General features: G+C 44.2%; 1 long non-coding RNA gene across 1 annotated transcript; it reads left to right on the top strand.

Moving 5' to 3' along the window:
* Positions 1–1312: 1312 nt before the first annotated feature.
* LOC116556021 lies at positions 1313–9593 on the top strand. The gene is made up of 3 exons (XR_004270788.1): positions 1313–1413; positions 7801–7804; positions 9583–9593. It is a non-coding gene; the product is annotated as an uncharacterized LOC116556021 (long non-coding RNA).
* The last annotated feature ends 4321 nt before the right edge of the window (positions 9594–13914 follow it).

The raw sequence follows: 13914 nt of genomic DNA, 5'->3' as shown, positions 1-13914 counted from the left end.
TGGATAAATACAACAATTACAACCACCCCTGCAGTGCACCAATTGTATCCGTGTAGGCTCCCCCAGTCTAGGAATTACCTTCGGGTTTCTTATGAACAGTCAGGTCCAAACTGCAGCACTGATAGGAATTATCAGGGAAGGAAGAGGTGTTGGCTTCTCTGGTGTGGTCAGCAGTCACAGAATCAGCTGTTCAGTAGTGCCCAGGAAGGGAGTCGGTGCTTTCCAGATATGACAGGGATTAGTGATCCCTCTTGTTTTCTTTGTCCGTGTTAAGTCATTCACTAGAAAGCTTGAAGAAATCCAAAGCTAGGAGATTTTGTGGTAGTAGTTGATAGTTCCTGGTTTTTCCCATCTGAAAAAATCTAGTTAGAGGAATAATCATTCATCACTTTGTTTATGTTTTAGTGCCTTTGGTGTTGTGCAGTGAGAGACAGAAGAGAGAAGACATAGTTCTGGTGATCAGAAGTTTACCATCTAGTTGGATAAAGAAGGCATTCATACACAAACCAAATAGCTACAGGAAAAGGTTTTCAATACTTCCCAGCCGCTATCCCAAAGGATTCACAGATTTAGTGCAATTCCTATCAAAATACCAAAGATGTTTTCTGCACAAATGGAAAAATCTACCCTAAAATTCATAAGGAATCTCAAGAGACCCGAAATAGCCAAAATAATTTTGAAAAACAAGAATAAAATTGGAGTACTTATACTTCTGATTTTAAAACTTTGTACAAAACTATAGTAATCAAAACAGATTAATACTGGCACAAAGACAGACACATATACCAACAGAATAAAATAGAGAGCTCAGAAATAAATTCTTGCATATATGATCAAGTGACATTAAACTAGGGTACTAGAACCCTTCAATGGGGAAAGAACAGTCTTTTCAGCAAATAATATTGGGAACACTGGATACATGCAAAAGAATGAAGTTGAACCCTTACCTAACACCATATACACAAATTAATTCAACATAGGTCAAAGACCTAAATTTAAGAGCTAAAAATAGAAAATTCTTAGAAGAGAATATATAGGAAAGGATTCGTGACACTGGATTTGGCAATGATTTTTAAAAGTATGAAACTACAAGCATAGTCAACAAAAGAAAAAAACAGATAAGTTGGATTTATTAAAATTAATAACTTTTGGGAATCAAAGAAAGTGATCAACAGAGTGAAGTCACTCTTCCCCCATGAAATAGGGAAAAATAGGCAAATCATATATCTGACAGGAGATTAATATCCAAAACATACTAAAAAACTCTTTCAGCCAATGGCAAAAACAATCCAATTAAAGAAACCAACTAAAGATTTGAGTAGACATTTCTTCAAAGACTATATGATGGCTAAGAAGCACATGGACAGATGTTCAGCATCACTCATCATTAGGGAAATGCAAGTCAAAACCACAGTTACAGAAACTCATTAGAATAGTGATTATCAAAAATAAAAACAAAAAAATAACAAATATGAGCAAGGATACGGAAAAACTGGAACCCTTGTGCATTGCTGCTGAGAATGTAAAATGGTGCAGTGTTATGGAAAACAGTGTGGCAGGTCCTCAGAAAATTAAACAGAATTATCATATGATCCAGCAAATCTACTGCTGAGTATATGCCCAAAGAATTGAAAGCAGGAACTCTAGCAGGTATTTGCACACCAATGCTCATAGCAGCGTTTCATTCACAATAGACAGAAGGCAGAAACAACCCAAATATCCACTGATGGATGAATGAATAAACAAAGTGTGGGTGGACACATACATGGGGTATTATTCAGCCTTAAGCGACAGTGAGATTCTGATACATGCTACCTCATGGGTGAACCTAAACATATTATGCTAAGCTAAATAAGCTAGACACAAATGAACAAGCATTGCATGATTCCCTTATATGCAGGGCTGGAGAAAAGGAGGAGAAGAAAGCTGTTATTTAATAGGAATGGAGTTCAGTGCGAAAGGATGAAATGGTTCTGCAGATGGATGCTGGTGATGTTTGCACAACCATGTACGTGTATTTAATGCCACTGATCTGTACACTTAAAGTGGTTATAATGGCAAATTTTATGTTACATTTCTTTCACCACAATTTAAAAACAAATCCTGAAAAATCCAAATGACAAAAGTGATCGGCCTGAGGAAAATGAAAATGAAAATGAATGGATCCCTGGGAGACCAGAGTCTTCAGGGAAGTTATGACCGCAGAGGGAAGACCTAGGAGTGCTTGTCAAAGGCTCGCAGTTGCCTCTGCATCAGCTGTGTGTGGACAGCTAAGGGAGGCCTGGTCTGGCAAGGGCAGCAGGTGTTGAGGTTCTGGGCGAACGACACTGGGTGAACATAGGGCAGTGACACAGAGTCTGCAGGAGGAAGAGGGCTGGCTGGTGGGGCTGGCACAGAGCCCAGGCAGGCCAGTGGGAAGGGTTGCGTGCTGGAAGAGGGACTGGTGCTGCTGTATTATCGGAATCGTCTGGGAGAGACAGCAAGGGAGGGAGGCAGAGTGAATGGCTAGGACCTGTGGCAGCAGCCCCGGCTCGAGGTATCAGGGCGGGGGATGGTAGCAGTGGGGACCGGAGGCTCTGGCCAGCCTCAGCAGCCAGGCATGATTCCCATCTTGTCTTCCTGGTCACCAGTGGATGATGCCTGGATCCTGTGCCTTGGGAAGGGCAGGGTTGAAATGCCTCCACCCTCTTCTTTATGCAGATTTTCTGTGTAACTGGTGGGCTCCTTTTGAGTTAGGTGGGTGTGAGGAATAAACTAAGGGGTTTATCTGGGTGGTTTCTCCAAATGATTCTCTCATATAGTAAATGAGAAAGTTGGGTTAGTTGACAGCTCTTTCCTGTTTTTAAACACTGTGATTCATTTACTTTATTGATAATTTTTCAGTTCTTTCTATGTGTCAGGCACTGTGTGAGCTCAAAGAACCAAGAGGACAAGCATCTGCTCTTGTGCGGCCGCCTCTCCTGCCTTTGTGCCATCCCTGTTAAATGAACTCATGTGTGCCAAGGTGCCCGGCTCATACCTGGAGTGAATAGATGCTACACATGGTACCTATTGTGCTCACTGCTTCTCCTGGCTCTGGGTCCCACATCGGCTGATCCTTCATCACATTTTCACTTCTCCTGTGGCCGTTTGCCCACACATCTTTCCTTTCTTTTTTTGGTTGTTGTAACGCTAATCCCAGATCACCAGCAGACACCGCCGCAGCACAGCCATGAGCTCACCAGGCTTGAAGCAGGCCTGGCATTTCTTAGCAACCGTGAAAATAGCGCCAGCAGGTCCAAGGGATGCTCGAGAACCTCATCCCTGGGGCGTGTGGGAAAGAAAGAGCTTGAGTTGACATAAAGATGCAAACAAACTGAATTGGTCCCCAGACATCACGCTTTATGTTGCCTGATACTCAGTGGAATGAGATACTTGCGTCCCACTCTCTCAAGCACCATCCTGTATCCAGAAGGGCAGATCAGAGGAAATAAGCAATCAGGGCTGGAGAATGTGCAAGCCCTCTCTTAGGGATACACACACAGCTTCACACACAGACACATGATGACTTGCAAATTTAGCTGCACATGCACACCCAGTTCGGGCTGACTTCCTATTCCACCAGTCTGTGTGGAGTCAGGGTGCTGTTTGCATGTCAGAGCCCTTGGGCCATCGTGAGTGTTTGGATCAGTGAATGAGGACAAAAGTGGCTTCTGTCAGAGATGTTATGCAATTACACGTGATGGATGCTTGCTCCCCTCCCTGATTCTTCTCCACTGCACAAACTTTGTATTAGGTGGGAAGGTTCCAAACCCTTAATGACTAAATGCCACACCAAGTGGGGAGGTAGGGTAGATATTAAGGAACTAATTTCTCTCTGCAGCAACCAGTGCTGCTGGCGCTTCTGGTTTGCTTCTGGGGGTGCTTTAGGTGCTCAGTTCCTGTAAAAGGAATAATTTTAAGGTGATGGAAAGAGATGTTTCAGTAGGAGAGCTAAAAATGCTGAGGGATTTTCTGCTTTATCAGTAGTAGAAACAGGGCTGGGAGAGTGATTTGGTGACCTCATGAGGGTTGCTTGCCCCCCCACCCCCAGCTGTGGAAGATGACATGATCAGGAGAATGGCACATCGCCCTGACTTCCGGGTCCATAGAGGTCCAGTCTCCACCTCTGAGTGACGATTCATCACAGCAGGAAGGAGTGAGGTTGGCTGAGCTCACATCTTGCAGAATGGCATTGCGGGCCGTGGGTCAGGTGGCCTGGGACTGAATTTTGGTTCTACCCCTTATTGGCTGTGTGGCCAAGGCAAGTCTTCTTATGTAAAATGAGACTAATGACACCTCATAGGGGAGGCGAGAGACATTTGGGGCTGTATGCATATGGTTAAAAGCCCACACTCGAGCCAGAAGTGACTTCTGCCGCTATAACTTACACCCAGCATGGTGTGTCTCATGTCCCCGGACTCTGCAGCCAGCTCACCTCAAGTGCTTCTGCCTGGCCAGGTGTGACTGGCTCTCTTGTTGCTCAGTCCTTATGGATTTACTCCTGCTCGATCATGTCCTGTCTTAGGTCAGGCTCTTTAATTCCCCCTCCTTGCTCCCTTTGTCTTCCTTCACACCTCCTTGCCCCAGCTCTCTTGGCATCAAGTTACTGCCATTTTTCTGAAGTTGTAGTTGACTCCTAGCTTGTTAGAAAATTACCTACATAGAAATTTGTAAGATAACTTAAAGCTGATTTTTTAAATATCAACTTAAAAAAAATATTAACTCAATTCATATGAGCTTAGACTTAGTGCTTTTACTTCTCCAATCATTTATCTTAGTCTTGAGGCTGGACTAGAGCCAGGGTGCTTTGGTTCCAATCTCCTGACATTTTCCTCCTATGGAACTGAGGTGAGAATTAGGGTGACCCTGAATGTGTTGTGAGCCAGAGGTAACCCAGGATAAGTCTGGAATGAAACAGGTTTTGCAGAAATGGCTGTCTCCACATTCTTACCTTTAATTCACTCTGTATTTCACTCCAATTTGGCTTCCATTGTCACCACTTCACTGAAATAGTTTTTGCTATAGGCAATAATTATGTTACCCTCCTCTATGAACATTATTTGTCTTTTTTGGTTCTATTTTTAGTATCAACTGATATGTATTCAAAGTAGAAGGAATATCTAATTATTCAAAATCTTTGTGGCTGATACAAGTATTTTAAAATGAAGGCATAGTTAGTAATAGTGAGGATGGTTGGTTTCACAGGTTATTTTACATTCTGGAAATCTAGAATCTTTAGAATGTATTAAAGTTATAAAGAGGTTAAATTAAACTCATTTTATTTTGTTAAGAACGCTTAACACGAAATCTCCCCTTTTGAAAAGTTTTGTGTGCACAATACAGTATTGTTAACTAAGGACAATATTGTACAAGAGAACTGGAGAACTTTTGCGTCTTGTATAATGAAACTTTATACTCATTGAACAGCAATTCCCATTTTGGCTAAATGTAATGACATTAAAATACTTGACATTGTCTTTGGTCCTGAAGCACAAATGTATAATGGCAGATACATTTTAATCCTTTTTCAAGAATTGCTTTTAAACAACACTCTCACTCAGTTAAGATATACATGACTATATGTTAGTAAAATCACATTCTAAATTTTATAGAACACTCTCAGGTGATGTTAACAGATTTAAAAATAAGGAGAACCAATGCCATCATATACATCTTTAAGCTGGGAAGTTTCTCAAGTAGTGGAGTCATATTCAGGAAGTAATATTTAAAATATAAACTCTTTCTTTTTTTTTGAGATGGACTCTTGCTCTGTCGCCCAGGTTGGAGTACAGTGGCATGATCTTGACTCACTGCAACCTCCACCTCCTGAGTTCAAGCGACTCTCTTGCCTCAACCTGCAGAGTAGCTGGGATTACAGGCATGTGCCACCATGCCCAGCTAATTTTTGTACTTTTAGTAGAGACAGGGTTTCACCATGTTGGTCAGGCTGGTCTTGAACTCCTGACCTCATGATCTGCTGGCCTTGGCCTGCCAAAGTTCTGGGATTAGAGGTGTGAGCCACCATGCCCAGCCTAAAATATAAACTCTTAATTGCAATCGCTTCTCTGTTAAGTTCATCTCTTTTAAATTCTTCAGTTAACAGCAATACTGTAAAAATCTTCAACTGTAAAATCTTAGCTTGCAATGTTTTGATTTTTTCCTGAATTTTGAAATTTTTAAAGTGCCATTAAATGTCTTATGAGTGAAATAAATTAAAGATATTCTCAGGAGACTACAACTCAGGAGCAGCCAGATGAGATAGAAGAGATGCATAGAGAGAGCCAGGGTGGGAGGCAAGAGCTTCCACGCCCTTTCCTGTCCCACCGCCTCCCTGAGGTGTGCTCACCAACCTGGAAGCCCATGTCACTCATTTTTCATCTCCCTTGTCCAGGATGGGGTTTTAAGCTCCGCTGACCATTCCTTCCTTCTTGGAATGCTCCGTTGCCTTCTGGGACTCCACACTGTCCTGGTTTGCCTCCTGTCTCTCTGGCTTTTCATTCCCTCAGTGTCCTTTGAGGGATCTTTTCCTTCTGCCCAATCTTTAATTTTTGAATTCCTCAGGTTTTGATTCTAAACCACCTTTTCTTTCTACTCTACTTCCCTCTGGGAGATCTTGCCCACTTTCACGTCTTCAAACACTCTCTGAATATGAGGATTTCTGGTCCTGCATCTCTAGATAAGCCTGGTCTTCTGAGCGCCACACTCTCAGATGCAGCTCCTGCTGGCTCTGTCGGCCCCCTCAGTTCCATCCACCTCTCTCCCTCCTCGACCTTACTCCTTTGTCCCTCACCTGGACAACGGTGATGGCCTCTAAGACGCCTCCCTGCCGCCACTCTGATGTCTTCTGCACTCAACTGCTAAAGTGATTGTCAATGCAAATCAGATTCTGTCATTCACCTGCGTGGAACTCTACAGTTGTGCATCATTCTTAGGGTCAAGTCCAATGTTATTAACATGGCCTGATGGGCACTGAATGATCTGACTCCTACTCATTGCTTGGGCGCTTTAGCTTTCTTTCAGTTTCTTGAGTTTATCAAGTTTCTATCATCCCACATTCCATTTCCTCACCAGGAGTGCCCAGTCATGAGTGCCATGGACTTTTCCTTTGTGGCACTTATCACATTTGCCACTAAATAATTATTTGTTTTCTATTTTAATTTTTTTTCAGAGACAGAGGCTTGCTCTGTTGTCCAGGCTAAAGAACAGTGGTGCTATCATAGTTCACTGCAGCCTTGACCTCCTGGGTTCAAGTGATTTCCCACCTCAGCCTCCTGAGTAGCTGGCACTACAGGTTTTCACAACCACACCTGGTTGATTATTTATTTACTGTCCATCTCTCCAATGGAATGCTCCTGAAAGTTAGGTATCATGTCTTGTTCAACTCTTTATCCTTATCCTTAATGGTGGGCACCATTTTATTTGACTCAATAAAGACTTCTTGAATGGCTGAATAAACCAGTGAGGGGAGAGGGAGTGTCAGGATGGGGAGATCCTGACATTGAATTTTTGCCTGAATCTTGAAGGTGTTTGTTCAGATTGGTGCCTGGGAACAGAAGCAATGCCCAACTTTGTGCCAGAGATAGATCTTAGACTCCCACAGAGGGGACCGTCTGTATTGAGGTCTCGGGTGGCCCAGGGGACAGCATTGTGTATAAGAAAGTACAATGACAACAACTCTGTGAGCCCCTGGACTTTCCCGTTGGGTTCAACAGAGGGGAAATTGTGACCTTCTTTTGTTTTGACATGTAATCAGTTCGTAGTATAATGCTGTAAAAAGAGATGAGTTCAAACAACAAACAAACTCATTTGGATCCTGACTCAAAAAGCTAATAGCTTGTAATGTCAGGCTAATTATTTAACTTCTCTGAGCCTGTTTTATAGGGCCGTTGTGGAGATTTAATGAATAATCCATGTTAAATGTGCAGCTCACTGTTTGGCACATAGAAAGGGCTGCCTAATTGTTGCTATTGTTGTTGCTGTTATTATTATTATTGATCCTAGCTCTCTAACAACAAATGATTTGACTAGGCTGCTTCCTTTAGCTGTAAGATCATCTTTTTGGGGACAAGATGACCTCTGCAGTCTCTCCAGCTCTAGGATTCAATGATCAGGGGACTTTTAGATCTCACCCATGCTGGAACTCTTCGAAGCATTTCCATGGGCAAAGAAAGAATCACTTCTTTTTGCAGCCATGCTCAGATGGATTGTTCTGGAACATAAGCAAAGATGACACATGTAGGAGAGGAAAGTGCAGTTCAGTCTGGCTCGGACCCTCCTGGAATCTGGTACTTTTGGGTGGGCCCGGAGACAGATGTTCCATGGCAGCCCACACCATGTACTTCAGACTTTCTGGGAATGATGGCAGGAGAGGAACCAGGAGAGCAGGATGACTTGAATTTATTTTCTTGGAAAGACGATTTTGTTGGCAAGACTCATGCCTGGCCTCATAAATGGACTGGGAGGCTAATGGACTAGGAAGAACTGCTCTTGAGCCACTCCCTCTCTGCTGGTCAGGCCCAAGAACATTGCCTCCAAGAGCATGGACCCTGGCCCCAACACACACTCGCCCTCCCCTGAGATCTCAGGCTGTCTTTCTGCCCCTTTGGTGATCTGCCATTCATCTGATATATGTGTAATTTGAATCCTTTTGGATGAAATCGTAGAGGAGGAAAAGAAGAAACTGCAGAAAGGAACAATGATGTTAAGTAGGGAGAGATGGACAAAGCATGGAGATATCTTGTGCAATAGATAAGCTTCAATCCAACTGAGTGACAGCAAACCCTAAATTACAGTAGTTTAATCAAAGTGAAGATTTATCGGTGTCTCACATTAAATTGTAGGGAGGCAGACCAGAGTTGTAACTGTGACCCTGCAATCATCAGTGACCACCCTTGTTCTATACCCCTCCTCTGCCATCTTCAATATTTCTATCTTGTGGTCCAAGACAGTGGCTCCAATTTTTGTCATTACATCTGCACTCTAGCCTGCTGGAAAAAGAAAGAAAAGGGGAGGGAAAGGGCGCATGCCTTCTCTTTAAGGACACTTCCCAGAAATTGAACACATTGCTTCAACTCATATCCCACTGGCCAGTACTTAGTCACATGGCTGCATCTAGCTGTAGAGACACTGGAAAATATGTCTTTATTTCAAGTGGCTGTGTGGTTGGCTAATTGTTATAGCATTCTGTTAGGTAAGAACAGGTATCAGAGGACAATTAGTAGTCTCTTCCACCCTTGAAAACAAGAGTGGACATTACAGATTAATGCAAAGGAATAGCCACAGTCAGCCTTGGGTGTAGGTTCTGAGCCAGGCAGCAAGAGCCGATTGGAATCTTATTCTGACCAGATGCTAGCTGGGCAATGCCGGGCACATTGCTTAATCTCCCTGAACTTCAGCGTTCCCTTCTGTAAATAATAGTAATACCAATGACTTCCAAGAATTGCAAACAGAATGAAATGGGTGATGTGTGTAGAGTGCTTCGTGCCCGTTTGTATGTAGTCATGGGCCAGCAGTAAATATTGAAGATGATTCTATTTGTTTTGGATGCACAGCCTCCCTGAGGATGCTCTTTTCTTTGGGATTTCTAGTATCATCATTCTTGTGAGTATTACCCACACCCTTCAGAAAAGCCATCATTTTCTCCTAGATTAATCTCTTTTTTGAATTTTGAATTCCCCTAAAAGCCAAGACCTCTATTCTGTCAGAGCAGAACAGAGCCTTGATGTTCCTAAAGAAACAACTTACAACCAGAATATAACATCAGTAAATTCCCTTTTCAGTGTTGCTTCATTCTCTCAAGTGTGTATGTAATTTAGCCTTAATAAGTGGTTATTGTCCACTTACTAATAACTGCTGATAAAAAGCATGCCTGTGGCCTATGGTATAGGCGTAGAGCCCCAAGAACAGCTCCAACCTCCCCTTTACCTTCTCCTCCACCTAAAAGCCAAAGTCTGACTTCTCTAAGAGGACTGTAGGAACTGCTAGTCATTGAGGGAAAGGGGCCTGCCTAGGTTGGCTCTTCCAGCTCCATCCCAATAAGGAAGTTGACCCTAAGATGCAAGGCGTATGAATAATTCACATATCTGCTGTAGCGACGTCTTCTGCAAGCTGGGGATCCTGCCCATTGGCCACATGTGCGGCTGGATGGAGGCAGGGCCATGCCCTGGGTGTTTTCTTCACATGGCACGAGTAGTGTCGTGTGTGATTTCTGATAAAATTGAAGAATAACCAATGATATTTGACATTTGTTTGGAGTTTTGCAGTTCAAAAAGCATTTTCATATGTCAGTAAAAATAGCAAGGAAAATACTAACCATTTATTGAATACACACACACACACACACACACACACACACACACACACACACACACTAAGTATTGTATGTACATAATCTCAAAATTTTACATCAAGTATTACTGACACTATTATATACCAATTTTACAGATGGGTAAATTGAGGTTCAGAGAGTGGCCTCTCCAAGGACACAAGCTCATGGGAGGCAACTTTCGAAAGAGGTAGACTTGGGACTCTACGCATATTCCTGATTCCAGTGTAATCTTTTTCTTGTAAGGAAGCTAACTAAGTAGAAGCAAGAAGAAGAGGACAGATCCAGGCGGTATGAATGTTAGAACATTTTAGGAAGATTCTGTAGGCTCTGAGCAGCTCAGGAGCCGCTCCTCTCTTGCCTTCTCCAGGCTTCTAACTGAGCTGGGGTTCAAAGTTTGTGGGCTGGAAGGTGTTGGAGAGTTAGAAGCTCCCTTCAATAGGACAGTCCCTAGCTCAGCATGATTGGTCACAGTTAACAGCTTTGCAAACACTGTTTCATTGAGTTCTCACAGCATTCTTACAAGGCAGATATTACTCTCTATTTTACAAATAAGGAAACTGAGGCTCTCAAATCTTTAAGGTTAATACCCAAGAACGCATAGCTGATTTGTGGTAGATCCAGGATTTGTGTCCTGGCAAATTAGTCAGATTCTGCCCCTGCATTTAATTACTACATTGAATGCAAATAAACTACTGATCACGGTGAATCACCAGGTGAAAAGCTAGGGAACTGGAATATAGCAAGCACTCAGTAACCGGTAATTACTATCTTATCAACAGAGTTTCGGCTCCTTGTGGGCAGGGACTGACCATTCTGTATACGTCTTCCTAGGTCTCTAAGTGGACAATGCAGGACCGAGCTGTCAATGCTTGATACTCACTGGCCATGGTGACTTCAGAAGTAATAGCATCGTGGAGAAGCGTTGATGGTACGAGTACAGCACAGCTCACGGCATGCAACAGGAGCGTATTTGGTGATGATTGACAGCTCAGCTGTCCCATGGGAACCCAGGGGGCCAAGCTTAGAGTCTTAGGCTCTCCAGGGAGTGAAAGAGCCTGGGAAATTCACGGTGAGGAGCAGAAGGGTCATTTCCAGCTGTAAAAATTCTAAGATTTGGTTTCCAGAGAAAAGAGAGAGGATATAGGTTGACTGAGTTTTGAGACCTCAAAGTAACCACAGGGTTTTCTTAATTCTAGCAACCGGTCACGGACTGCAGTGAGGCAGGAGAGAGCAGCAAGCATTCAATGCTCCTTTAGGGAGAGTGTCCAAAAATGATTCCATCCTAATCTCCCTCCCAATCATTGTAGAAAACAACTATGGAGACTCACAAGAACAAACACTGCACGTTTAGACCCAGCGTCCTCCAGCATCGGTGGCAGCTTCCTCCCAGGGGGCACAGCTGTCTCCTGTCTTTACAGGGCTTCCCTAATTTCAGTCCAACTCTAGCTCCCTGCTTGCCTTGGTCCGTCTTCTATTGGGCTTATTTTACTTTTTTTTTTTTTTTTTTTGAGACGCAGTCTCACTCTGTTACCCAGGCTGGAGTGCAGTGGCACGATCTCAGCTTCACTGCAAACTCTGCCTCCTGGATTCAAGTGATTCTCCTGTCTCAGCCTTCCTAGTAGCTGGGATTACAGGAGCCCACCACCACACCTGGCTAAGTTTTGTATTTTTAGTAGGGACAGTGTTTTGCCATGTTGGGCAGGCTGGTCTTGAACTCCTGACCTCAGGTGGTCTGCCCTACTCGGCCCTCAAAGTGCTGGGATTACAGGTGTGAGCCAACATGACTGGCCTAAGTTCACTCTTTAACGAAGGGGAACTCCTAATGAATCAACACTAACTGTTTGCCAAATACCCCATAGGTCAGACGTCACTTTTGTCATGAAGTTTGCAGACTACAGGTCAAATCAGAAAAGTTGGGCAACTTTCAACAGTCCGCCTTAGCCAGAGCTGGCATTTCAGGCAAACTCAGGGCCCATGTGGTCCACCAAGAAAGTATTTATTTGTTTTTGGTAATGGGCCTTCTCCGTCTTTAAATGCTAGAGGGAGTGAAAGGGGTTTCTGAAAGGTTTGTTTTAAGGTGGGTTTGAAAGCTGCCCTCTTTTGCTCTGTTTTTCTTTTTAGGCAGCTTTGCACAAGGGCAAGCCTCCTGCCAAAAGGCCTCGTAACGCCCCTCTTTAGGGACTGAATTTATCCTCTCAGCTGTCCCTTGTAAATTTATTCCTGTGTGAGATTTTTCCCAAACCATTCATTCCTCCGCTTAGCTCAGGCAGCTGGAATGCAGAAAAAAATACATTTTTTCTTTTTTTTTTCCCCCTCAAGAATGTGCCTTTTGTGTGCTGGGAGGGGCTGGGCTATGGAGAAAAGAAAACAATCATGTGCAATGATGCACACATTCACACCAGGCTACGATGCACACACTCACACCCTAGGCTATGATGCACACACTCACACCAGGCTACGATGCACACACTCACACCCTAGGCTATGATGCCCACACTCACACCAGGCTACGATGCACACACTCACACCAGGCTGTGATGCGCGCGCGCACACACACACACACACACACACACACACCAGGCTACGATGCACACACTCACACACCAGGCCACGATGCACACACTCACACACTAGGTCATGATGCACACACTCACACACCAGGCAATGATGCACACACTCACACACACTAGGCTATGATGCACACACACATCAGGCTACAATACACACACTCACACACACTAGGCTGTGATGCACACACACACACCAGGCTACGATGCACACACTCACATACACTAGGCTATGATGCACACACTCACACAAGGCTACGATGCACATACACACATCAGGCTATGATGCACACACTCACACAGCAGGCTATGATGCACACACTCACATACACTAGGCTATGATGCACACACTCACACCAGGCTACGATGCACACACTCACACACACCAGGCTACAATGCACACACACCAGGCTACGATGCACAGACACACACACCAGGCTCTGATGCACACACACACTGGGCTACAATACACATGCACATGCTGGGCTATAATGTGTGCACACACACACATACACATGCACTGAGCTCTGATGCAGCTGCACACACTGGGTTATGATGCACACACACACACCAAACTATAATGTACACACACATGCTGAGCTGTGATCCATGCATGCACACACACACACACACAACCGGGCTACAACGTGCACATACGCACACACACTGTGCTATGATGCACACACACACGTCAAACTATGATGTACACACACATGCTGAGCTACGATGCACGCATGCACACACACGCACCAGGCTATGAAGCGCACACACACACACGGGGCTACAATGTATATACACACACATAGGACTACAATACACACACACACACACACCAAGCTGTAATGCAGACACACACGCCAGGCTACAATGCACTTGCAGGCACTGGGCTACTAACAACCCCGCTGGGGCTCGGGGCTGCCTTGGGTGGTGAGGGTGGCTAGGGGCTCCTGGCTACTAGTGCCCAGTGTGGCTTTGGTGTGGGCTGTGGGCCCTCTGCCT

This window comes from Sapajus apella, unplaced genomic scaffold (assembly GCF_009761245.1).
Source record: "Sapajus apella isolate SASKATOON/1434 unplaced genomic scaffold, GSC_monkey_1.0 scaffold16, whole genome shotgun sequence".
NCBI classification, from domain to species: domain Eukaryota; kingdom Metazoa; phylum Chordata; class Mammalia; order Primates; family Cebidae; genus Sapajus; species Sapajus apella.
Note: the sequence above shows the minus strand (reverse complement) of the source record. Positions and strands in the feature narration are given on the sequence as shown.